The 23891-nt window shown below is 41.9% G+C and overlaps 1 protein-coding gene and 2 non-coding genes across 6 annotated transcripts in view; 1 reads left to right on the top strand and 2 right to left on the bottom strand.

Moving 5' to 3' along the window:
* Nucleotides 1-1373: 1373 nt before the first annotated feature.
* Nucleotides 1374-23891, top strand: part of Dora (zinc finger SWIM domain-containing dorado) — a 52221-nt gene continuing 29703 nt past the window's right edge. For 3 of the 4 annotated variants that reach the window (XM_034318341.2, XM_034318342.2, XM_034318340.2), the window contains exon 1: nt 1374-1741. The gene's annotated coding sequence lies outside the window, so the exon portion shown is untranslated. The remainder of the gene's footprint in view (nt 1742-23891) is intronic. The other variant, XM_034318343.2, reaches the window with a different exon arrangement.
* TRNAG-GCC (transfer RNA glycine (anticodon GCC)) lies at nt 14638-14708 on the bottom strand. The gene has a single exon. It is a non-coding gene; the product is annotated as a tRNA-Gly (tRNA).
* TRNAG-GCC (transfer RNA glycine (anticodon GCC)) lies at nt 17030-17100 on the bottom strand. The gene has a single exon. It is a non-coding gene; the product is annotated as a tRNA-Gly (tRNA).

The raw sequence follows: 23891 nt of genomic DNA, 5'->3' as shown, positions 1-23891 counted from the left end.
TTAATATTCGGACATATATTTGAACACTATCGCTAAGGAAACTTTTTCTCAGAATTGCAGTTGTACGTTAAGAAATCAACTTCCGCCGTCGCGGCACGCTTTGCTTTAAATTTATCCTCGGAAAGTAAGCAAAACTGAATAACAGAATTCGAAAGTGAAAGGTGACCTTCTTGGTAGCATCGCGGACCAAATAGCAACGGCGACACTGGCGAAACGATTTGAAAATGTAACTGATTATTCTTTTTCACAAATTAAATATTACTCTTCATAATAATTATTGAAATTCAACGAAAATATTTTTAAAAATTTTTATCAAGTTATCAAACTATTTGTAAGGTGGAAAAATATTGGATTTTTTAACAATTTAAAGTTTTATGTAAGGTGGAAAATTAACTCGCATAGGATCGAATTCTAGTGCTAGTTGTAACGTTGCGTGCACCATTTCGAGGAACAATTAAAAGTAGAGACGGTTATAGGTGGTTGTGATGACAAAGGGGGTTAATAGAGGGGAAGTATCGGACATCGTGTTGGCGGTGGTAAAACGGTGGTTAGAGGCGTACGCTCGGATTTACCAATTACCGCGGGTATGGAGTCAAATCAGAGTTTCGATTAACAAATTTCATAGTTGCCCAGTCACGAAAAGTCTCTCAAATATAACCGAGATACATATATACATTCTCCGGTTGACATTGACCGGCTGTTTTTCACCGAGACACCGTGTAAACAAAACTCCTGATTCTTCGAACCTTTCAAAATCGTTTTGTTTTTGTTGGAAATCTTTTGCAATTTTCTATTTTTGTTGCATGCTGATGTATATGTACTTTAATTGTTTATTCGTTATACAAGTTTGTTATTTTATAAATATTTCAGATAATACAGAAACTTGATTGTTTAAGGATTTTGAACAATGTATAAACAAAGCACTGAACCCTTTTTCAAATATCAATGAAACATTATTCTTGATTTTCTAATATTTTTATATGATATTGGAGTGTTAGTACACTCCTCCACCCTCTTCTTTTTCAAATTTAATTAACTCAAATATAACACCATAAGAAGAGGGTACAGAGCTAGAAATACACTCGGCTGCAACGTAGGCTTCCTTTGACTTTATGAAGAACGTAGGATTGACACTTTCCCTTGACGAAGGGAAGCCTAGGTCGCACGATGCAATCATTGAAAAATCAATTCCCTGTAATAACTCGGATGTTTTGTTTCCGCAGGCGGCGAATCGTGGCGCACAAGGTGAAGGATCGGCGCGTTAAACGGTGGCTCGGCTCGTAGAAGGCGGCGGCGGTGTCGTCGCTTGGTGATCGCAGTGGGGCCTTCGTCGGAGCACGGTGGCTCGGCCGGGGGCGCAGTGGCTCGTAGTGTCGCGCGTGCCGATTCGTACGACAATTAAAACTGGCGGGCAACCTGGCTCGGTCTCCCGTGGCGGTGGGTGGTAGCGGCGGAGGCGGTGGACGCGGCGGTGGTGGTGGAGGAGGGGGTGGAAGTGGTAGCAGCGGCGGTGGTTCCGGTGGCGGCGAGGCTAGAGTGACCGTGGGAAATGTCTCCGGTCAGAACGGTCCACAGATAATCGAGTGGGAGGAGGCGGATCGTTACTCCTTCGAGGACTCGGATCGTTTCGAGGAGGATTCTTTATGCAGCTGGAGCAGCGAGCCGGAATCGTTGTGCAATAACTGGAGGGGATGGCGGCGACCAACCACCGGTTTCACCACCATCAAGAAGCCAACGGAAGGTGAGTCTTTATTTACCTTCGAAACGATTTGCGACAACGAGGCTCGTGGTGCGTTAGTATGCTGAAAGACGCGATGCGAGACACTCCTTGCTGGTGTATCATAACCCCTTGAACCCCTTATTAACCAACGAATAGATAACTCTGACTGTCGCAACTACCGAAGAAATAATAGACGAAGGGGTTAAGGGGTTAAACTATGTAAGCAGGGGTAACTTTTCCCTCTGAATTCATTCTTAATTACAAAAATCCCACGTTGCATTCTCTCGTTTATTCTTTGAATAATCAAAGTTAATCGAGACGAATCGGCGGCTATCTATGGCAATTTCGAAGAGAAAGAAAAATAGATTAGAACGTGAAATTACATAGTTCCCGATCCTGGGGTCTGTGTAAATCCTATCTGTAGTCGGTTCAGTTACCATTAAGCGGTTTGATAGCCCGGTTTAATCGGCGACTCCGCGGCCAGTTAACCGGTCCGATGCTGGGGGTCCATTATATCTTCGGCAGCTAAGAGGTATGCATTGTTACTGGGTCTAAAGAGAGACGGGCGTGTGGCAATGCATTGTAATTCTCGTGTCTCTTTAAGCGTCGCTTCAGATACTCGCTTAGCATATGACGCATACAAATTCCATGGCCCGTTGACATGAACGGGCAAGGTTAACGATTTCCCATCTTCCTGATTCATCATCGCGTTCCACGCGAGCGGTTATCATTCTTCGTACTTCGTCGTCTTTCTACGATTCGATCGACGTCTTTAGGCTGATTAATCACCTGTTTCCTACGACCTTCAATTCTCAATACCTCGAAGAGCCAACCAACGTATTCCGCGACTTTGACACGCGGCATTCTCCGACATTAGAAATGATAGAAATTAGCCATTTTACGGCGTATATTCAGTCGTAGCAAACTGGTCTTAGGATGCATCGAACGGTATCGTAGTTTTTTCTTATTACTGTAATTCACTTGGCACGTGTTCAACGCGAATTACTCTCGCAAGTGTACATTATTTTGCCATAATAATTTGCGACACGGTTGCGCGTCACGAGTCGAGGTGCGAAGCGAAGGCCAATTTATCTGCCATATATCGTTCGAATATGACTTTTCATCCTCCGAGGAGAAAAATCAATTTTTGAAGATTATTTCTTTTCATTGCACCGATAACGGGAGCAAACAAACACTGTTTCCGATTTTACCAGTCTGTCTGGAAGATGGAAAGAAACCGTCAACAAATAAGTACCGTTTCATAATGCCAAAGTGTTATCAGCCACGTGAGATTAGTTTTCTGAAAACACATTGCGCTGTATTGTCGTCGTTACGTGCATTCGCGGAATATTATCGCCTCTCGTTATATCACCGGCTATCTATGAGTGTATTCCTCGAAGAATTTTTGAACCTCGGATAATGGATGGTTCTGTCGATGACGTTGCTTCTCGCAAGACCTTTCTTTATCTCTCAAGTACGACGTTAAAGTTCCGATAAAACGTAAGAAATTGATAAGTCCTTTTGGTCAATGAAAAATTAAATCGATTCAATTTTTATCCGTTTACTAATGCCTAATTGATTAACCAGTATCTCTTATTGCTCGTTGAACTTGGATCGCTGTAAAAATAATTGGGAATATCGGAAAGAGTGATTGTTTTTACAGCAACCTGGTATACCTCGAAGTTTCGAACACCTTTCAAGTGGAAGAAAATCGTTTTCGAATCCGAAACGAAATTTAACGCTGTAGACGGATTTTTCGGGGAGGTCTAAAGCAATTGCTACCTGGGAGAGTACTTTCCAATCGGAAGGAACGATTGGAAACGATACGGACGTGCAACCGTTTCGAGTCATTCCTTGCACACATACAATCGCGAATGGAAATTTGTGTACACGTTCACGTGTGTATTTACAATCCCTGCTTCGCCCGGGTATACTCGTTTCCTCTTTCTCCACGGTCCTTGCTCCTTGGCGAAGCGATCAAGGCCGAGAAAAAGACTAAACGGAGAACGAAATGGAGGAGGAGAGAATGAATCGTACTCGCTTTCCTTCTTGTCCCGAGATTTCATCCACTTCTCTCGGTTTATCGAATCAAACGTGTTACATTCGTCCAGATTTAACGAAAGATCCTATAAATTAATTAAAAATAATAATAATATGAAGATTTAAGAAGATTGACTTTCATTTGATCGTTTATCGTTTATGGAGGAGAGAATCATCGATAAAATTTTATTTTTTTCTCTTAAACGGACCATCGTGTGCACTTAAATCCGTGGATTACGAAAAGGAACGTGCTTTCAATGCGCTCGAGAGATGTCTCGGGTCGTTGTAACAGTCGCGTCATAAAAGCACCTGGTTATTTTTAGTCTCGGTCCATTTATGACGCCGAAGAAACACCGTTCTCCACCCGCCTGCATGGGGCTTTAATTTTCCGTTAATAAACGAGACGAAGCCCGGACGTACGTACACAGGCACGCACCGTTTTTAAACGGTTTCCCTCGACCAGTTAGTCCACGCGTTTCCTACTCTTCTATACCGGGGGGGAATCCCATAAGAATTGCAGCCACGTAGAGAAAGTATCTCATTTTACTTTCTCGGCGCATGCGCGTACCACGCTGCGCGCATACATTTAGAAAGTACGGCCGCGTTCACGTTGACGTTACTGTTTGTATTCTGTCTCATTTCGTCGCTTTTTGGTCATCGTTTTTATCTTCGTTTGCAAGGACATTATTTTATTTGCAATTATGCTGTTACGCGATGGTAATTTGTTTCTTTATCACAGGTAACTAGACTTTGATTTCTAGTGACATTTTGTTACGCGCGGTAAGGCGCGCTTTTGATTTGCGCATGCGCGAGTGAGTTTAGGGGTAACTATACGATATGAAATACAAATTTAAGAAATGCGGTTAGGTTTATCGATAGTTTAATAAAATAAGGAAAACAGCAAATTTCTAATTTTTGTTTTTTTAGTGAGAATAACAAACTTAGTTTGAATTTTATTTTATATTGGTTATGATATTTTGAAATATGAAAAAATTTACGAAACTATGCGTCACCCTGTATGCTGTAAGTGAGCAACCTTAGCACATCTATGACACGCCTATACCTATTTGAAAGCGTGACAGTTGGAGATGGTGTACGGTCACGCGCGCCACGCCATCCGGATTTCAATTAGACTAATGTACCGACAGCGTTGCGAAAGGAGTATTCATTCCCGCCACTCCGTAGCATGCCTCGTGGAATGCACGGACCATGAGATCTCGACACGAACAGCAGCTAAGAAACGCTTCTTCGTGGAAACCGTGAGCAACGATTGCAAAATGAGGTTTTTGTCATCGAAACATACTGGTAGATAAATTAATTACAAGAGTAATCGAATAATTTAATTGGTAATTCTACTTTTATGATTCCTTAGAAATTTTATTTACTCAATGCAATAAAAATGAAAGAGCATAAAGGGTATCTGACATGCGTGTAGATGCGCGATATCAGGAAAAGGTTAAAAACCGGGATTCGTCCAGCTTCCCTTCCGGTACGTCCCTCAGAAACGTCGGTAAGCAGGGAAAACAATGGGTGGGTGTTGCAGGATGTATCGCTAAGAGTGGAAAAAAAAAAGAGAAAAAGAAAGAATAGCAGAGCGGGAAAGGTTGTACGCGAGAGGTGGTAACGAGAGAAGGAGAAGTAGTACGGAAAGAGAGAGGGATGAATGTCGTGGGTGGCGAGGGTGAAACGGGCCGTTGCTCGAGGGTGACAAAGGGTGGTCGTGAGAGATGAAGAGCGGGGGTTCGAAGGGAGGGCAGGTTTTGCCGGTCGATGTTGCTGTGGCTCGTGTTTGCGAACACCCCGTGCTCGTACGCAAATGAAGACATGGAAATTGTTAGATACGATCGATCAATAGGATTTCTAATTCTGCTCTAAACTATAGAAAATTGTTAGGTATTTTAGAAATTTTGCTTACACCCTGATTGATTTGAAATTTAGCTTCCCATATTCATTTTTTCGTTACTTTAGTTATTATATCGTGTGTCTAAAATCACGTTCATATTTCTTGTCAAATTTTCTCTCGATACATTTTTATCGTGAAATTTAATGAGAAACCTGAATGACCGTAGAACGGCCTTGGCACCTCCACCCACTGACCTTCATTAGCATTCTAGTGGCTGGTCTTTAGAACTCCTAGACATTCAATTTCCTTGGCTCGTTATAAAAGCTTGTTTAAGCAGCTTTAGATTAGGTACCGAAAAGAGAAAGGATATTAACGTTAAGTGAAACAACCTTAGAAATAGTATCGCGTGTCCACTTGTTCAACAAGCATTGCTCCATTCACGAGCTATTGGCAGTCGTGCTTCCAATTTGCTTGGAAGCGAGACGACTCGAGAAATGCGATCGAACGCCGATATCGGATTTGGATAATTCCATTGGTCGTCCGATAATTGAATCTATCCGAGCATATCCGGTCCCCGGTCGGATACTCTTGAAGATTCATCGAGATCTATCGCCGTCGGGCGAAACCTCGCAAACGTGTTAGTTTGTCCGATAGTAAACATTTTCTGTGAGAATCTTGTCCAGGATGAAATGAAATAAATATTTACCGAATGTTGCAAAGCTACAAGAATTATTATAATTTTATTAATTATCTGGTTAACCGATTAAAAGAATTACCCATTAGTTCCATTTTTCCGTCCAATTAATCGCTCACACGGTTCAGATATACGAGCCGTTGTCTCTCTTCTTTTTTCAATAGGGGCAAACGAATATTTTCTCGCGAGGAAATAATTCGCGGGAAGCGCGTAATTAAACTCAAGGAAATACGAGCAAACCCGTATCAGCGAAAGGTTTTATTAGCCGGCTGGAAGTTTCGCGTCGATACGAGCTTCGTTGCGATTCTATCGTTGAATTTATATTTTCGCCGTGTTACGCGATTTTACGTGCCGCGCTCCTCGCATCCGTGTACGAACACGTATAGCGCGTGAAAAATTTGCATGCAAGAAACGTGCATCGAGACATCCACTTCACTGCCGTGCAACTCCTCTTCTTCCTTTCTTTCCATCGAAATATTTCGTGCGCGAATAACGAGATTCACCCGGTGTTAGATTTCTGTCAAATTGGGTGACATGGATTCTGTGGTGTCACGTTATCTCCTGAATTGCAAGGATTCAGATTATATTGTAGGTAATAGTTGCAAATTTTAGTAAATGTAAATTTAGTATAGAAATATACTATTTCTAGGAGATTCCAGATTAGATTATCCCTAGGTTTTCCTTTGAATATCTTGAAGTTTCCCTAGACTCATTTAAGTTTCCCTAGATTAGCCTTAAGTTCCCCTAGGCCCTCCTTAAGTTTCCCTAGACTATTCTTAAGTACTCCTAAGATTTCCTTAAGTTTCCCTAGGCTCGCCATAAGTTCCCCTAGGTTCTTCTTAAGTTCCCCTAGGCCCTCCTTAAGTTTCCCTAGACTATTCTTAAGTACTCCTAAGATTTCCTTAAGTTCCCCTAGGCTCGACATAAGTTCCCCTAGGTTCTTCTTAAGTTCCCCTAGGCCCTCCTTAAGTTTCCCTAGACTATTCTTAAGTACTCCTAAGATTTCCTTAAGTTTCCCTAGGCTCGCCATAAGTTCCCCTAGGTTCTTCTTAAGTTCCCCTAGGCCCTCCTTAAGTTCCCCTGGGCTCATCTGTAAAAAGTGTTATCGTTCCTCGCGAAAATTGCTCTCAACTTTGACCTTCCACCCTTCTTTTTTCTCTTCTCTGTTTTTTGGCGTTCACGCAAGGTTATCCCGGGTTCGGTGCGCATGTAAATCGGTGGCGTACGTTTGAAGTTCTTGGCTCGACAGTGATTGATGTCGATTCTCCGGGACGTGTGTGAGCGAGCATTAACGTGTTTCGAGTCATCGAGCAACCCGGTTAATGAGATTCCACGGAGAAGCGAGTTCCCTGATGTATTACTACGCTGCGCGTATTAACGATCCTTTCTTTCTTAAGAGACTCGTTTGTTCGAGGAGGCCGTTAGTTTAATTTCGTATTGTGCATGCACGCACAGCCGGGAAATCGCAATTAATGAAAATCTATGTTTTTTTTATTCAGTGGATACTTTGTTTTTTTAGAATTACATTAGCCACGTATTTACAGGTTTGTAGAGGGTATGAAGATAACGGGTAGAGAGAAGCTATTCGTTGAATTCTGTATCGAATTAGGTTCGAGTTCGTGCTCGAATTACACCAGTCATAGGAACAATTTGGAATCGAGTTTATGACGTGGTCTTGCCTTAGTCAGCCTCGGGTCGAACGTGTCTCCGACCCTAGAAATTCTAGAGTTAAAGATCCAAGGTTCAGTTGGCACGGTTGTTGAGTTATCTGGAATTTAGCTTGGATTACCATCAGAAATTCCTTGCAGTTCCACGATGGCAGACTCGTTAGTGTAAGCGAATGAAATTCTTCAGAATTTTGGCGATTTTTCATTTCTTTCATTTCCCATTAATTTTCAATTTAATTATTACCTTGCTCAGGAAGAAATTGACGTTGACTCTTTTACTCGAAATATTTTCTCCAAACAAGCCCGAAATGGTCCGAATACTCCTGCGAAGAGAAGGAGAGGATAAAACGAAGCACGCGAAATGCATGTCCCAGTAGTTAATTCAAAATGGTTTATCCCCGAGCTGTCCCGACACTGAACAGGTTTAATGAACGAGCCAACTTCACAGCCGAGGTAGCTTAGTCGGTGGATCGCAAAAGTTGCCGAAACTTTATTGGCCAACGTGATCTGACGAACGAAACAGCGGCAAGAAAGTAGAGCCAATATGTTTCCGTTCTATGATACACGTTCCTGGCATAAATTACGTCCAAACTTTCACCGCTTTTCCTGTGAACTTGCACGGATTGAGTCGAATTTGAACGATTTTCAACAATTTCGCGAAACAAAGTTCTTTCTATTCGATAGCGAATGTTTTCTCTAAGAATATTAGACTTAGAAGACCTGTTCGATTTACCTTTTCTTTTTTTTTTTTTCGATGGATTCTCGGATAGTGCATTTAAATCGTTAAAAGATGAAAAAATCAGATCACGGTATTGTTCGAGGTGAGTTCGTTCATTAACGAGGATCCACCGTAAAAGGTTCACGGGGCTCGGCTTATCGTCGATCGCAATCGCTCACGCTCGGAATATCGAGCCATAAATTCAATTAACCTGACGAGCTCCACGGTCGAATTGTCCTCTTGTGCGCGCCTCCACCAGACGACTGAAACTTCGTTACATTGCATCGGTGCGTGTGTATCCTTGGGCAATGACCTTATAGCACCGCTCGACCGTGTTGAAAAAAACGCCTCGAAAATCCTCAAGTGGAAAGAAAATCTTCAAAAAGTTTCAGGAACTTACATAGAAACTTATTCCCTAGGAACTCGTGCCCTAGGGATTTATCCCCTCCGAACTTATTTCCTAGGAATTTATTGCCCCTGAACTTATTTCATAGGAACTTGTACCTTCTAAATTTATTTCCTAGGAACTTATACCTTCTGAACTTGTTTGCTAGGGATTTATTCCCTCTGAATTTATTTCCTAGGAACGCGTACCTTCTCAACATATTTCTTAGCGAATTTCTAATACCTATTTAAAAATCTCCATCCTGAAATTTGACCTACATTTTCAACTCCCCTCTTATCACGACGATGCATAGTTTCTTGACGAATGCAGTTTGGTTGGGTTAACGAAACTGCACTTTCACGGGGTATTCGTCAGACCGAAGGAGGGCTGCTACATTTGGAAGAAATGTTTGAGGAATGCGTACAAAGAACGAAGGGACACAGACATTTGGCCGACAGCCAAACGAGTAACTTATGATACGATCCATAATAAAATTATCTCTGCGCTCGGTCTGCCTATATTCCAGATTTATACTCTTTTTTACGGACCCACACGAGCCGGGAAATATGCGTTATCGAGCGCGATTCTGGTTGGAAATTTACGACAAGCCATCAATTTCATTCGGTGCGTCGAACTGTAGCTTTTGTTCTCTGTGAAATTAGAATCGCGAAGGCTGGATATCGGGTCACTTTTGACCCACGAAGAAACAGTTATTGTTGACTAATCTGACGATTCGTTAACTTGGAACGAACGATAGCAAGGTTCTGAAACATTCAACATTTCCCGGAGAAAGGAGCAGTTAAAACATAAATTATATCTTGGAAAGTATTATAGCTTCCTTCTTTGCATTTCAAATAGCAGCCATAATCGTTTCACTTTAACTGATGGCGCCTCCTCATTGAAGCGTCCATTTCGAATACACGCGCCTATTATACGGGTGTCGCCGTTTATCCGCTTTATCTTTCATTAGAGCGTCAGTGTTGAGGCAGCCGTTTCTTTCCTGCGAATCCGCGGGGCGCCTCGATGCTGCTATAAAATCATACGTCCAGCCACCTGATAAATATACAGAGTGTTCCATAAAAAAAGAGAAGATAAATATTTTCCTTTAAAACACAAAGAACGGTATGAAATCTTTAAAGATACGATGATTTAAGATGATCTTCACACCCGTAGTCTAAATCAAATATCTGAGACTCGTTTATTTTGTTGAGAACTATGTCCAACGAAAAATTTGTGACATTTTTGCGAACACCCTGTAGGAGCGTCTATTACCTGGTACAAAACTAGCGCAGAACAATGGAGCGTCTCCCCTACGTAATTACCGAGCAGCTTGGCTGTTCGAGGGCGAGGACCCTCTTCTCTCACTCGTTCCGTTCACCTAGTCGTTCGTCTGAGACCACGATTATCGTGTACATGTACATACATACGTGTACTTAGCTACGTGAACGTACTACTGTTGTCCGCTTTCGCGTGGATTTCGTCGCGCACGTGTGCGTTATACAGGCCTATCTGGCCCCCTACCGTAATTACCGTGAGGCAACAGATGCGTGTGTTCTCGTTCCTGTTGCACGTTTCTAACTCGGTAAGGTTCGATCCATACTATCTCTCTACTCACGGTCCACTCGTGGTCCATTTGGTTGAGAATGTGCCGTGTTGGGTATGGTAAGCTTTCCTAGGGAAAATAGTGATGTAGGGGAACGAAATCCCTAGGAAATTTTTTCTTTCGGAAGACAAAATTCTAGGGAGTCCTAGAAAACCTTCGAAAATTCTAGGGAACCCTAGATCTCCAAAAGATAAAATTCTAGGGAACCCTAGACTTCTAAAAGACAAAATTTCCTAGAGATTTCTTCTTCGGACCGAGAGTGTGAACCCGGCCTAAAGCCGTCTTCGAACGTTTCACGCACGTGACAACGTGAGGTCCGGTTCGCCATTTCCCTTTTTTCTCCTTTTCCGTGAATCCTCACTCGCACGCGATTCTTTTCCAAGAATTTCAATTCCACGAAGTCCTCTTGGGATTCTCGCTCACCGTCGCTTTCAAAAATCAAGATTTCAAGTTTGCGAAATGGGTATACGATAAAATGGCGGTGCGATCTTGTCGAGAATCTTCGAGAGCGTATAACGACGAGCGAGACGCGACTTTATGCGGATAATAAACCACAAGAGCTCATAACGAATTAATCAATTTCAACGGAGTTTATGGTTATTTAAGGTTCAATCTACCGTGGACGATGTTTTTGCTTTTATCGCAGTCTCTTCTTGGTTGGTCGCGTATCGATTATCCCATTCGTCGGTTCAGTAATTGTGGACACAGCTGATGCATTCGATGTCGGTATTGACACACCGTAAATTGGAATTAATTATTCTACTTTACATCCAGGGTGTAGTGTAAATTAATCCTAACGACTAGGTCTGGTTTTGTTTCGTAATTTACCTACACATTATCGTTTCATTTTAATAACTCGATTGGTAAAACAGATACGAAAGTACATGGCCCGGGGCAAGTGCCCACTCGCCCTGCTCTATGAGCGTCTCTGACCTCACAGGAATACGTTTACCCTGATGCATTATACACGAACTGTATTAAAGCATGACGAGCGTGCCGCACACGTTTCTGCCCTGTTTATTCAACTAGGAGGAACACCAGAGGCAGCACAGGCGATGAGAGAAAAACGTACAAAAATGGTAGACTCGGTTCCACGGACACTGAGGATGGACAGTGTTGCGAAAGACAGCACAAACAGTAGGACAAGAGGAGTAAAAGCGAAGGAAGAGACGGAGAGAAAACAGAAGAGACGAAAGTAAAAGCAAGAGACGGTCGAGGGAGGGAAAGAGACGGTTGTCTCCGGAGAGACAAAGCAAATAAGAGACGGTTTAGGAAAGAGGCTCGAACGGTGGAAAAGACGAGACGGAAAGAAAACAAACGGCCTAGAAAAAGCATAGGTAATGGCTGAAGAGCGGAGACGTGAAACGGTGGGAATACACGCGACCGAATGGCAAATCGCATGACGGCCAGAACTTTCGAGCTCTTTGTGTCCTCCGTTGCCTGTGGATGAAATGCTGAGGATAGAGAAGGAAGAGAATAGATAGCTGATGAAACGGTCGGATAAGTGACAGGGATGAAGCGATAAAAGGCAGCAGGAAAGAAGCCTTAGCTAAATCGTGGCTTGATTTGGAGGTGTATCCGGTTGCATTTGATCAGGCGCTTAGATAAGTTTATAAAAAAGTGAAATTCATAAGAAAAATTCGTTCCATCTCTTTTACTGGCATCGTTCTAGCTCCTTTCACATGGTCTACAGATGTTTATTTTTAATAAAACAGATGGGTTCCTGGGGCATAGACCCTGCTGTTCTGACTAGGAAACACCTAAAACCCCAACTCATCATTTTGAACGCAATTTTGTGGGTTTATAGAGTCATCCATGATAACAATAATATTATACCTCATTTAGACCCAATCATCCATTAAGGGTGTGAAAATTATCTTCAAAGTCAAATGTGAAGTTTGAAACAGCGAGATCTCTGATGAGGAAATTTTGATTAGACGTTCGATTGGGGAAGTTCGAAAGACATGGAGCGGAACGTCAAGCAACCGCTAAGCAAATTTCGTGGTCGAAAGTGATTTATAGTTTGTGTAACTAACATAATTGTTTGAGCCATGCAGATAGTTCGGTAACTTTGAAATTGAGTATAACGCATAGTTGGAACTTTCCATCGTACGTTTGCCTCGACGACTCGTCAAGTATCGATGAGCCAGTTTCTGATGTCGATACATCAATTTTATATCTTATAATGGCTGTAGATCGAGTAAAAATGCAAACTTCGTGCTCGAGCCAAAAGGACACCCTTTGTTTTCCTTTCTAGTCGTACATTCGTCGACTTCAAAATGAAGCTCGTTTTCTCGAAACGTAGTGAAATAAAAATAAAAGGGAAAGAAATAGTAATCGGGGCCAATTGACTTTTATGTTGTACTCGTTATACCCGGATCCCGGAGCTTTCAAATTCTCCCTAGACCGGGCGGGTTCAGAGGCTTCAGGCAAATTTCTTACTGCAAACAAACTACTTAATAGCTATTGTTACGATCTTGCCGTGAACTTTCCGGAAAGGGGGAGGGGAAAATCTTAGTCATTGTACGGCGGAAGTTCATGAAAGGAAGAAGCTTCCTCGTGAAATTCGCCTTGAGGCGTTGATTCTACATTGCCCTCCCGGGAGTCTAGATCACGTTGGACAAAATGGTAGTTGGATGGGATAAAAAGTAGCAGAAGTACGACCGGGGGGTAGAAACACAAAATTCGTAATGGAAGCGTTGGCCGTATTAAAATGCATTCGGCGGTCGCGAGACGAGCAACGCCTGGGCTGATTCAGCTAAGTTGGAGGAACGTCGGATGCATCTACTTTCGAGAATTCTGACAACTTAGTAATTGCGGTGTACGCTGCGTTACTTGGCATCCGTTGCCTAGAATTACCAGGAATTTCTATCTCTCCTCGTACACGTCCTGGATAGACGATGAGTCTTAAAACTTCTACCTAACTTCAGGAATTAGATTCTTCTAGGGAATTGCAAGGTAATTGTAACGGATCGAAGGTATGGACTGTCTTTCAAAATATGAGTGATCATGTGTGATTAATGCTAGAACTCTCAACATTTGATGTACATTTATTTTTAAGTTGGAAATTTAAATATGATAGATAAAGAATCAAACATAATTTAATGTATACACCCATTCTTTATTTCCACAATAGCGAGTCGGTGTCGCCTGCGTTTAATTGTCCCTAGTTTCGTGATCGTTCTCTGGAAAGTTGATGTGGACCAACTCCGCATGGCGGCGCCACACAAGTACCCTTTCCTTTCATTATTTCGGTTATCTCGAAACTTCTCTCCAAACTTTCCACATTTGCTGTTTATTTATCGAAGAATAATGTAGTTCAGTTGGATTTCAATTTAGGCTTCGGTGTGTCAGCATGGATACCGTGTATACGGCCGTAGTCGTGATTCATCGTTGATCATGTTTGGGTAGAAGAAGAAAACCTTGATCCGTGAAGCGCATTTCATGGCATCACCAGGATAATGATCGCTTTCCTGCAGGCTTGTAATTTAAAGCGACGTTATTTTGCAAGCGCGTGTGCTTCTCACTGTCCTTACGGATTCTTGTCCTACCGGTTACAACAATCGGATAATAACTCTCAATCGAGATTCCGTTTCATCCCGTGTCCTCCTTCTTTTTCTTGTCCTTGGTCTCAAAGGGAGTTACTTGATGTAACTCTTTCGATCGTCATTCTTTGTTCTTAGAAAAAATCATCGTTAACTATTATGCTTATAAGTAAAGGAGGATACTGTTAGATAAATCGAAGTAGGCAAAAGGTCGAGGCAGGCCATGTGTATTTTGTCAGCGCATTTCCCCTTCTTAAGGGAAAGTCCCCAAACGTGGGGGTGTCGTAAACAAAAGGGTGTACTGTCGAAGGCGTCCTCAGGACCGAGGATTTATTGGTTCCAGTTTTTTTAATTTAAAAAAAGAGAATACATATTTAGTATTTCAATGTGTTTGTATTTTTATTAAAAACAAAAATTAACTTTGCATCGGCCGGGAATCGAACCCGGGTCGCCCGCGTGGCAGGCGAGCATTCTACCACTGAACCACCGATGCTGTTGAGATCTTTTCTCCTTGCTATTTTACAGAAGGCTACTATGTGTGTGAGCACCTGAATCCCACACTGCCTCGGCTACCTTCCACACCAGGAGGTAGTTGGCGCGTACGTAAACGTATTTTCCTCTCTGTCTAAGAAAAAAGAAAAAAGGAAGCTACTGTGTAATTTCATCCAAAAAATGTTATGTACAATTTCTTAAACTTAGTATAACGTTAGTTATTCGCAAAATTGTTCTGAAACATTGCCAAGAATAAATATCGAGCAGGATAAACAACAAGTTCTCATCAGTTTCGCCAATGACTTTGGTTCAGGGTCGGCCATTGCACTTTCTAAGCATAACAAAGAGACCAGGCTGCAGGGGCCAAGTCTTTTGTATTAGACTCATCATTTAATATCATAAGTACTGGTCCCTTGCAACAATGACTCTTTAACGAGAACAATTCAATAATTGTAGCGTCGGAACTCAAGCTGCTTGCCTGAGTCCCGTGATTCCAGTAAATTAATATATGAAAAAAGAAAAGGTATTAAAATAAAGAAAAACACAGTGTTTGGGGGTAAACCCCGAGGCGATAAAGATCTTGCGTCCAAAAACCTCGTAAAATATATATATTTAAACATAAACCATGTTTGAGTGTGAGGTGTGGGTTGTGTGCACGTGTATGGATTCTGGATGGTCACGCATGGCGCAACCATTCTCCGGATCATGTATGATCGCGTATTGATCGATATATTGATTCGAATATAGCGACGCTGAATCATTATAAGCTGGACCGGTTGACGGCGGCCATTGTGAATCTATGTTTCGATACGAATATTAATTAAAACCTTATCCATAGCTACTAAGAATTAGCATTCAGAATTCTTCGTTTCGTAACTTGTCCCATTTTTCCAGTATCCCCAAAAGTTATCGTCGCTGAGGATCAGAGTAGAGTCTTGAGAAAAAGTTTAACGATAGAGTAGGTAGTGGTCGATATCCGGTTTGTGAGGGACGAAGTCAATGCACCTGGTCCGGTACGTCGAACCGATCCCTAAACTGCATCTCCTTCTTACGCAAGAAAGACGACGACTCGGCCATTTCACTGGCAGCCCTCCCCGTTTCTATTTTTTTCTTTTACCTGAGCTTACCGGGGACAAAAAGAATTCCTTTTTCGTTCGGACGCATCAACATAGTCGAGCCATAACGGTTCCTCATCTTTGCTCGTAAGCTTACCTTGACAAAATGGTGTATACACTCGAAAGCATCTCCGCCGAAGAGAAGTCGTGTGCATGGCCTCGTGTGAGTGATTTTAACAGGGAAAGGTACTTCAACCGGTTAAACTGACATTTACTGGTTCTCCCTCTGTGTACACGGCCTTGGCATCGTGTTTCTTTCGTGTTACTCTGTGTCGAGGTTATCACGATCCTCAGTTTCACCGCTCCCTCTCGTTCCTTCGTCTCAGGGATGAGTATTATTTGGACTCGTTACTGAAATCGTACACGTTTCCACTTCCACGACGTTGAATAATGGAAGCTTAACCCTTAACTGGTACGATGAAACGCAAACACTGTTTCAGCAACTGAAAAGGAACAGATGCTTACTTTGCTCCGACAATTTTGTGTATTTTCTTTCTTTAAATTACGAGTATGGTTGATTAGGTTCGACCTTAGATTTCATAGATGTTTTTAGGACGGTTATGACGACGAGAAAAGGTGAAGATAGAGATCTTTGTAAAGTAGGGAAAGGAACCTGGGTCTAAAAGCCAAATAAAGGGAGAAGAGGGCAGGTTTTAGTTGGGGTGACCGTAAGAGGCCACGAAGCTGGTAATATCTTTGCCAGAGTTCACGGTCACATCCTTTCAGGGAACTTGAGGATCGATGCTACGGGATTCTAAGCAAGGGAAGGCGAACTATGCCTATGGATCAGTAGGTTAATTCTTGTGACGAAGAAAAAGCTATGAAAACCATAAGAATTTCATATCTTAGGTAGAACTGCTGGTTAGCATCAAGCACTTGTGTGGTAGAGGTAAAACACATGTCAGGGTCAATGTATTTAGGGACTTTGACCTATTTCTCAAGGGGTTATCGATACCCGGGACCATATGTCTGTAGCCGATGACCCGAAGTCTGGGGAATCTGGGGAATCTGGGGAAGATCTTGCATCTTCTGGTAAGAGGACCATAAGAGACGGTATGGCACTTATCCCAGAATCTTGCACAAATGTGTATCGCTGTGTCATTTATAACAGTCGTTATATCTTATCTAACAAGCTATTATTTGCACAATGTTAATTATAATGCCTATGTATATTTATACTTTTAACGAATAAAGCAAAAAATAAATTTGCATCGGCCGGGAATCGAACCCGGGTCGCCCGCGTGGCAGGCGAGCATTCTACCACTGAACCACCGATGCTGTTGAAGGTTTAGTTACTTATGATGAAAAATCAGAGATTAAAGTACCCTAGTTAATTTCCCGTACAAATTTAAAAAAAGCTATAATAATAATGTAACTAAATAATTGTCTGAAAGAAAATGGGAAAACTTTTGTTTTACTCTAATTGCTTTATTCGTACATTAAGTCACGTAGTTCCTTTTTACGCCAGACTGGGATTACTGAACGTCCCGAACACGGTTATTTTTCTTCTCAGCAAAATACGACCGTCTACTTTTGTTACGGGAACGAACAACGCCACGTACACGCGTGGCTGCGATAAAGGAACAAAAGTTTGTTAACCTCTTCGTATCGCGCAGGATCGTTAAAAGCTGGGTACGCTACCGCGCGGCTGGACTCTGTTTTTCAGGGATGTTTTTTGTCCCCTGAGCAGGGACGCCAATAGTGGTCAACTGTTTGGTAACAAATGAACGAGCCCTTGACTTTTTTTCGAGCTAGACTGTAACGCAGTTGAATTGAATAGTTTTTCGAGGCACGTTTGACTTCTTAAGTCCATTGCAAGGTTGTCTGCGAACATTACAGTCGTTCTGCCGTTATTAATCATACTGCTGTCAATTTAGAAAGATGGAGAATTCTAGTAACTTTAGGATCTCAGGAGTGTTATACTCTCTTTCTATCAATTATCAAAGGAAATTCAAAAATTTCTTTCTCCACCGTCATCCGTTAAAGTTGAACAATTGGAATTGGAATGCTGCGTAAGAAATCCAGAAATTGGAGCAGAGGGGAGTGAACCAAGGGGATCGCGTTTAATTGATTCCATTAGCCACTGGATTACCGTTCGATCCACAATCCCACAGTCCTTTTTTTCAGTTTCGAAAATGTTTCCATTCGAGTTGCTCCCTTTGTCTACGGTTTCTATAGACTTCGTACACCAGCAACATATGGTTCAATTATTTTCTAACATTGTGGCGCAGCTGATGTACAAAACAAGTTCTCTTTCGTTTTGCACAGCACGACGCGTAATTGTTCCTAGCAATTCAAGCTAGGGTATTAAATAATAAACGTTTGCTTATAATAACGAGTCGATCACAGGGGAAAAATTGTAAACAATTTTGTCAACACTTCTCTTTTACCAAGTTTCCTCAAGTTCCTTGATTGCTGAATCATTCACAGGTCTTCATCATTGTTTCATAATTATGTAGGAACACAATGGTGGATCTCTGTCGGAAGGATCTTTGTTAGGAAGTTAAGATCGAAAGTTTCTATCAGTTGGAGATAAACAAGAGCGCGGTTAATTATAGAACGATGATATAACTCGGAAGTGGCCTAAGTCCAGGTGAGCGAATCGGTGTTACCAAGGTTCGTGGGCGGACAGGTGAAACTCCTATCGGGGTTATCTTATAAATAAAACCAATTACTTCTGGGCAATTCATCAAGAGCGTTCGTTGACAGCGTTGGGCGGAGTTAATATCGGTTGGATGACGTTCCAAGATTAATACCAGTTCGCGTGTTTTCGTCTCGGAGGGTTCCGAAGTTCTCGAAATAGCGCGGAAAGAGGAAGAAATCTCCCTTTTCCTTTCTCTCCGCGTTCCCTTTGCCCTTTTTTTTTTTTTAATTTTCTTCCTATTCTCTCGACGGATTCGCTGTATTTTAACCCTCTCCCAGCGCATCCCCGTCATAGACGTAGATTATCGAAGATAAATGCTGACAATGCAACGGCTCGTACGTTCCCGCCATTGATTCATCGCCACGAGGAATTGATTTAACACTCTCAGGCTTTTGTACTATTTTTCTTGCTTGTATATAGCGAAGAATTTCATCAATTCGTAAATTCCGATGAGTTGACACTTTCAGTACGTATGTGGTCATAAGATGTCACGGAGGAATTATTGATCAATCTAACTGCCGATAATAATTTTCTTGCAAAAATGGTTTCATTGGTAGTTTCACCCTTATTCTTCCACGTTCCAGGGAGAAACATCACTCTCTGGCAGGAGAGCGAACTGTAATTTCCCTTTTGAAGGCGTGTACGGTAATGTTGCTGGTAACAATCGCCCGTGTACCCTGCTCTATGAATAAGTGATTCCCTTTCGAACGTAAACGCGAAAAGTCTAGACCGATGTACAGGTGTGACGAGTCCCACGGCGTTGAGAATCATCGCCAGCCGTGTTCTCTCGTCTCTCCTCCTCCTCCACCCTTCTACTTTTCATGTTTTTCCCCCGCGAAACCATGAAAACGAAGAAGCGACGCGATCCTGGTAATAAATAACTACAGTGGATACATATCGTTCCGGGTTTGGTCTTCTTCAGGGACTCTGCGGCTTCCGGTTCCGCGCAGAGAGACAAATCGATCTACTTCGGTTCCCTAATTTTCTCCATTTTCTATGATTTTTTCACTCGATATTTTGATTCCGATGCCTCCACGAACCTTTAACATTGAAAAAGAGTCGACCAAACTATCGATAAAGACATCGATGTCGAAAGAAATCCTTGATCAACGATGTTTCCGATGCGGATTTACAAATTTCCATTCTATTTTTAAGCAACATTGTTGTTATTCTCGGCAAAGGATTCATAAATTTTTCGCGCGTGTATCATAAATTTTAACCGCCCGTTTACGCGACGTCAAACACGCGCGCTGACTGTAGCGAGATTTGGTTAAATATTTTAATTACCGAGTGTATGTTGTTCGTTCGGTATCGAGTCGTTTCGCAAATGGCACGATCGAGCAACGAGAGCAGGTGCTCAACGACAGTAAGTTATATTTATTTTCACGGAAAAGAGGTCGTGCTCCAGGTGTTTGATCGTCCGTTGTCGTTCGAATAATAAATAAGAAGAAAAAATGTACGTTGAGAGTTGCGTTTGCGTATCGTCGATTTTTCAGACGATTTTTGACTCGTTTCTGACATCAGTTTAGTGTCGCCTTCAAAATTGTAATTTTTATAGAGGCACTCTCTTCGACTAACGATCGATGGGATCAGCCTTATCGAAGAGCCGCAATAAACGTTACTTTCACCCACGGGAGATACACGTACAGGTGGTGGTTGTTTGCAAAATGTCAAAGGCATCTTGGGACAGATGGTGGTTTGCTGGGCACAAAGGCGGACCGACACGACCGCAGGAGCTCTGACATTGCTGTTTTGCTCCATCAGAGAGGCGAAAAATCCTCTAAAAACTGGCCTTGTCGTGAAACGAGGCGAACACTGTCAACCGAGATCGTTTCTTAAAAATTGTTCTGGTTCAATTACAATTCTACTGTTAAAGAGAAAAGTAGTTCGAAGGATAAGGAATGGAATTTGGACCTGAAATAATTCGACAAAAAAAATTTGTACCCGTTGGGTTTGGAAAGATTGTAAGATGGAATCGACGTTCCTTGGGGAACGATTCAAAGACAACAGGACGCAAATGGTGGATGAATAAAACGAGAAGAAAAATAGTTTCTGGAATCTCTTAAATGCTCCACGTATTTTCTACGGACGAATGGTTGGAATGAAGAACGGTTTCGACGAGTCGTCGATGGTACTCCTCGAGCCGATGCAACTGGTCTCTCGGACCCGATCGAACGCTTTATTTACATAGGACCATTCGAGTGTATTCGGTTTCCAATTTTCTGCAGCTTCCGGGGATGTCCCTCTGTGAAATTGTCCCTTGTTTCCCTCGGATAACTTTTTCAACTCGGTTCTATCTTTATTTTATTACGTTATTTCTAAACGTTTAGACATCTATCGTTATTTTATTTATTTTTTCGTTGAAAAAATAAAAGATTAAGATTTTATTCAATTTAACACTCGTCGTTTTCAACTCGACGTTTAATTTCATTTTATCGCGTTCGTTTTAAGAATTTCGTGCTAATCTTTTCCTTGCTATTGAGCTGTTGCGATGTAATCTTGAAGTTACCCGAAGGACATCGTAGCTACACGCAGAATTACCATTTCTGGAAGTTGTAGCCGCACTGATTCATAAGTAATTTCTAGCGCGAGATAGAAGGGGAATCGTGAGCGCAGCGATGAACTTTCAAGGATTTTCCTGAATCACTCCGTTTCCGTAAGAAGCGTTTCCACTGAATTACTGTGTTTTCTCGCAGATTCGCCGGTGTCGAGTCATGGGAATACATTCGCACCGTGAAAATTTTCCGGGAAAATCCTTCCACCTCTTTTGACCGAGAAACCGAATTTTCTGTGATAACATTTTATTCTCTCCATTTCTAAAAATATCCGTTGACAATATTATAAAATTTATTTTAGTATCTCATTTGAAACGAACGCGAATTGATTAATTTTTCAATTTAAAATTCGAGAAGTTCCCGGAGGTAAAAATGAATAATTTCTTTTTTTCTTAAAATCAAAGTAACTGTTTTATAGGATATACGAAAATATCTTTCATCGTCAGAAATCTTCGATTCCAGCTATAAATCTTGGCTAGAACGAGTCAAAAAGGAGTCGCAAACGTGGTACGAAACGCAGTGACCTGAGAAATCGTGGAGGAACAGTTATTGGCTTCTCGAACGGGCTAGAAACGTTCGAAGATGCCTCCTTCCGGTTTACGAGCCTCTTTACATTTACAGTAAATCCCTAGTCACGGTGATTCGGGATTCCCGTAAATCAGTGACCGCTTCCAACAACCTTTTCTATCTGTTTTTGCATTTTCCATTTTACGACTAGATGTCCCCTATGAAGGAGTAGATCATTAGAGTAGAAAATTAAATAAAAATGCAGAAATTTTAGTTAATAGGAACACGTTGGCATTGTACACTATGAAACCATTAAACAAGGCGATAAAATGTTTTTGCTTGCGTTTTATGATCCAACGGAGGTACTCGTATAACAGAGATGATTCCCTTGTTGGATTTCCCAGGGGCGAGGAGAGGCTTCCCTCTTTTTAAACCGTGGAAGTATATCAGCTTGTGCATGCTCGGATAGCTTTCAAATTTAACGACATTCACCCCTTTTAGTGTCCTTTTTTCTAAAGCATATTTTCGTAGCAGGAACAAACGACTTTTCTAGTGGCTATCTTTTACGGAGAATTCTAAGAAACAAAAGGTTTAGGTTCATACTCGACCTACAAAACCGAACTTGACATGAAAATATAGCGTTTCAGGCTCACAGTGAATGAGATTAGAATATAAGCTTAGGTACCCGTACGTCGCCGACTCTCCGGACGGATCCTTGGCATTTGTAGGGAAGCATAGTGCAAGGACCTTTGGTATTTATAGAGTAGCATAGTGGACGTATTTCTAAGTCCCAATTTTTCTAATTTGACGAAATAAAAGTCGAGGGTGTTCAGTTCCAAAAGCCCACTGTCTAAGTACCGTGCGTCGCCGACTCTCCGGACGGATCCTTGGCATTTGTAGGGAAGCATAGTGCAAGGACCTTTGGTATTTATAGAGTAGCATAGTGGACGTATTTCTAAGTCCCAATTTTCCTAATTTGACGAAATAAAAGTCGAGGGTGTTCACTTCCAAAAGCCCACTGCCTAAGTACCGTGCGTCGCCGACTCTCCGGACGGATCCTTGGCATTTGTAGGGAAGCATAGTGCAAGGACCTTTGGTATTTATAGAGTAGCATAGTGGACGTATTTCTAAATCCCAATTTTTCTAATTTGACGAAATAAAAGTCGAGGGTGTTCAGTTCCAAAAGCCCACTGCCTAAGTACCGTGCGTCGCCGACTCTCCGGACGGATCCTTGGCATTTGTAGGGAAGCATAGTGCAAGGACCTTTGGTATTTATAGAGTAGCATAGTGGACGTATTTCTAAATCCCAATTTTTCTAATTTGACGAAATAAAAGTCGAGGGTGTTCAGTTCCAAAAGCCCACTGCCTAAGTACCGTGCGTCGCCGACTCTCCGGACGGATCCTTGGCATTTGTAGGGAAGCATAGTGCAAGGACCTTTGGTATTTATAGAGTAGCATAGTGGACGTATTTCTAAATCCCAATTTTTCTAATTTGACGAAATAAAAGTCGAGGGTGTTCAGTTCCAAAAGCCCACTGCCTAAGTACCGTGCGTCGCCGACTCTCTGGACGGACCTTCGGTATCTGTAAAGAGCCACAGTGCAAGGTTCCTAGATATCTATAGTTCACTATTTTTTGTATCGTTTTGTCGTTGGACCAACTAGTCTCCCAGTTGTCAATTTTTCTTCCGTTGTCCACATATCTATCTCTTCCCACTCTGTGTTATCTTTGTTTTCATCTTGACGTATCAGCGTAATTTGACAGAGGAAGGGTCCTCCTGCACGTACGGGCAAGTAACAAAGCATGTTGCCGAGCAAGAAAGAGAATCAGAGGGTTAAATTGAGAGAGAGAGGGAGAGGGGGGCGAGGAAATGGCCCATTCGACAGGACTCAAAAGGAATTCGATTGTGTCTGAACAATGCGTTCCATTCCACTGGAACGGTTGCTATCTCGATACGCGTGAAACTGGGATCCTTGCTTCCATTGTTCCAAGCGTTCTTCAGCCTCACGGTGACAAATAATACACTAGCAATTGATCAATAATTTTTTTTTTTTATATTTTTCAACGTTGCCCTCTGTTAACTGAGTTAACTTTTTCTTGTACGAAAAGTGAAATCTTATTTAACAAGATCTTGTAATTGTGTTCGAAGATTTATGCGACACGATTGCATCAAAAATTCAATGAAAATTCCTGTTCTTATAGTTATTTCTTTCATTGGTCTTTCTCTTTGTAAGCGATACAATGTAATCAGTTATGCCGTTGTACAATAGGGTCGGTTATACGACAAGAATTATTTATACATCCACGTACCGGATCCAGTTTACCTGAGGGAATATTTAAGCACAAGAATGTTATAACTGAATTT

This window comes from Osmia lignaria, chromosome 6 (genome assembly GCF_051020975.1).
Source record: "Osmia lignaria lignaria isolate PbOS001 chromosome 6, iyOsmLign1, whole genome shotgun sequence".
Lineage (NCBI taxonomy): Eukaryota > Metazoa > Arthropoda > Insecta > Hymenoptera > Megachilidae > Osmia > Osmia lignaria.
This window is presented reverse-complemented; position numbering and strand designations above follow the sequence as displayed.